At 44.9% G+C, this 3,632-nt stretch overlaps 1 non-coding gene across 1 annotated transcript; it reads right to left on the bottom strand.

Moving 5' to 3' along the window:
* Window positions 1–1,246: 1,246 nt before the first annotated feature.
* trnal-uaa (transfer RNA leucine (anticodon UAA)) lies at window positions 1,247–1,329 on the bottom strand. The gene has a single exon. It is a non-coding gene; the product is annotated as a tRNA-Leu (tRNA).
* Between the last annotated feature and the right edge of the window lie 2,303 nt (window positions 1,330–3,632).

Genomic DNA, 3,632 nt, shown 5'->3' with positions numbered 1-3,632 from the left:
ATTGTGGTTACTCTTTCCCAAGGGGCCTCGCACAACAAGATTGCTAATTAGTCCTTTCTCATTACACATCAACCAGTCGAGGATGGCCAGCCCTCTAGATGGTTCCTCGACATATTGGTCAAGTAAACCATCCCGAATACACTCCAGCAAATCCTCCTCCACCGTATTGCTACCAGTTTGGTTCGCCCAATCTATATGTAGATTAAAGTCTCCCATGATAACTTCTGTACCTATGTTGCACACATCCCGACTTTCTTGTTTGATGCTGTCCCCAAACTCACTCCGATTGTTTGGTGATACACAACTCCCACGAGCGTTTTCTTCCCTTTGATATTCCGCAGCTCCACCCACACAGAATCCACGCGAATGTCCTTCCTTACTATTGCGTTAATTTCCTCTTCAACCAGCAATGCCACCCCACCTCCTTTTCCTTTCTGTCTATCCTTCCTGAATGGTGAATCTCCCTGGATGTTGCGTTCCCAGCCTTCGTCACCCAGGAGCCATTTCTCCGTGATGCCAATTACATCATATTCATTAATTGCTGCCTGTGCAGTTAATTTGTCCACCTTATTACGAATACTCCTTGCATTGAGGCACAGTGCCTTCAGGCTTGTTACCTTAACACACCTTGTCCCTTTAGAATTTGGCTGCAATGTGGCCATTTTTGATTTTTGCCTTGGGTTTCTCTGCCCTCCACCTTTACTTTTCAGCCCCCATTTTACTTCCCTCTGTCTCACTGCATAGTTTCCCATCCCACTGCCATATTAGTTTAACCCCTTCCCAACAACATTAGCAAACTCTCCCCTGTGGACATTGGTTCTCACAGGTACAAAGCGTCCGGTTTGCACTGGTCCCAGCTCCCCCAGAACCGGTTCCAATGTCCCAGGAAATTGAAGCCCTCCCTTCTGCACCACACATTCATCTGAGCTATCCTGCGATTCCGACTCTGACTAGCAGTTGGCAGTGGTAGCTATCCTGAAATTGCTCCCTTTGAGGTCCTATTTGTTAATTTAGCTCCCAGCTCCAAAATGCAGCTTGTAATTCCTCAGACAGAGTGAGTCAGACTCAAACACAAACCCATAAAGAGCTCCCTTAAGACAGAGAGTGAGAGGCACAGAAACATTGCATAATGCCATTTCTTCGTCAGTTGAGAATGTTATAAAGTTATCGACATGTACAGATTCAATAGAATATATTCAGGTATAACTGAGCAGGATGGGAGGAAATCGATTTGAATTTAAAGATTTACCAGGAGTGGGGTTCGAACCCACACAGCTATACACCCATTGGATTTTATGTCCAACGCCTAACCCACTCGGCCATCCTGGTTTTGTCAGTATTCGGATTTTGTCTCTGTGAGAATGTGGGCTGCAGCTCCACTCTCACAGACAGAGGTTTTCAATGAACATTTTCAAATATTTATCGTAATATTGACACAGGGGCAACTCCCCTATTCTTTTTCGAGTAATGCTCTGGAAACTTTCACATCCACCCGAGGGTGCAGACGGAGCATCAATTTAACATTTCATCCGAAAGTCAACAGCTTCAACAATGCAAAATTCCCCAAGTGCTGCATTTGAGTGTCAGCCAAGATTATGTGCTCAAGTTTCAGGAGTCGGACTTGCACACACAGCCTCCTGATTCAGTCGAGAATGCTGCCACTGAACCAAAGACGATACCAAAGCTCACATCCGTATTACTTTCCCCAAGTCTTTTTATAAAGTTCCAGGACATATCGAAGTAATATTCAACATTTTGAAAAAGCTCCACCCTCGTCAGGGAATTGAACCCCGACCTCACGCGTGACAGGAAGGGATACCAGCTACTATACTAACGAGGAACTGACGGGTATTTGTTTTGTCAGAGCAGGAATCGAGCTGTGAACAGAACTGGACACCATGAGAAGTCGACAGGCACATTGAGAGACAGAGACAAACCGACAAACAGGGAGAGACAGACAGCGAGATAGAGACAACGTGAGACAGAAAGTATGAGACTGAGAAGGAGAGGCAGACTGAGTAAGAAAAAGACTCAAACACACACATATACAGAGATGTGTGTGTGTGTGCTCTATAAAGAGAGAGAGGGAAAGAGTGAGAGAAAGACAGTGACAAAGAGAGAGACAGAGAAAGAGTGAGCGACAGATAGAGAGATAGACAGAGATATAAACAGAAAATGATGGAAATACTCAGCAGGAAAGAGAAAAGAACTAACAGAGACAGGCAAAGAGAGAGACAGGTAGAGACATGGACAGACAGAGATGATGGGAATGAGAAAGACAGTCAGACAGTGGGACTGAGAGAATCCGATTGGAACAGAACTGGACATCGTGGGAAAGAGACAGATAAGTTGAGAGACAGGGAAACAGGGAGAGACAGACAGCGAGATCGAGACAAAGAGAGACAGTAAGAGTGAGACTGAGAGGGAGGGTCAGAGTGAATGACAGAAAGACTCAAACACATACATACACAGAGATGTGTTTGTGTGCTCCATAAAGAGAGGGAGGCAAATCGTAATGGAATGACAGAGACAAAGACAGGGACAAAGAGAGAGACAAAGAGGAAGACAGATAGAGAGAAAGACAGATATAGAGAGAGATAGAGACAATAATTCGGTTCTGTCTTTACAAAGGAAGATACAAAAAACCTTCCAATTCTACTAGGGGACTGTGAGTCTAGTGAGAATGAGGAACTGAAATATATCCTTATTGGTGGCAAATTGTGTTCGGGAAATTGATGGGATTAAAGCCCTATAAATCCCTGGGTCTTGATAGTCTGCATCCCAGAGTACTTAAGGAAGTGGCCCTGGAAATAGTGGATGCATTGGTGATCATTTTCCAACAATCTATCAACTCTGGATCAGTTCCTATGGACTGGAGGGTAGCTAATGTGACGGCACTTTTTAAAAAAGGAGGGAGAGAGAAAGCGGGTAAGTCTATACCAGTTAGCCTGACATCAGTCGTGGGGGAAATGTTGCAATCAATCATTAAGGATGAAATAGCAGCCCATTTGGAAAGCAGTGACAGGATCGGACCGATTCAGCATAGATTTATGAAAGGGAAATCATGCTTGACGAATCTTCTGGAATTTTTTGAGGATGTAACGAGTAGAGTGGACAAGGGAGAGCCAGTGGATGTGGTGTATTTGGACTTTCAGTAGGCTTTTGACAAGGTCCCGCACAAGAGATTGGTGCACAAAATCCAAGCGCATGGTATTGGGATTAATGTACTGATGTGATAGAGAACTGGTTGGCAGACAGGAAGCAGAGAATCGGGATAAACAGGTCCTTTTCAGAATGGCAGGCAGTTACTAGTGGGGTGCCGCAGGGCTCAGTGCTGGGACGCCAGCTCTTTACAATATACATTAACGATTTGGTTGAAGGAATAGAGTGTAATATCTCCAAGTTTGCAGATGACACTAAACTGGGTGGCGGTGCGAGCTGTGAGGAGGATGCTAAGAGGCTGCAGGGTGAATTGGACAGATTAGGTGAGTGGGCAAATATATGGCAGATGCAGTATAATGTGGATAAATGTGAGGTTATCCATTTTGGGGGCAAAAACACGAAGGCAGAATATTATCTGAATGGAGGCAGACTAGAAAAAGGGGAGGTGCAACGAGACCTGGGTGTCAAGG

This window comes from Pristiophorus japonicus, chromosome 23, assembly GCF_044704955.1.
Source record: "Pristiophorus japonicus isolate sPriJap1 chromosome 23, sPriJap1.hap1, whole genome shotgun sequence".
NCBI classification, from domain to species: Eukaryota; Metazoa; Chordata; class Chondrichthyes; family Pristiophoridae; genus Pristiophorus; species Pristiophorus japonicus.
The sequence above is the reverse complement of the archived record's forward strand: the minus strand, read 5'-3'. Positions and strand labels throughout refer to the sequence as shown.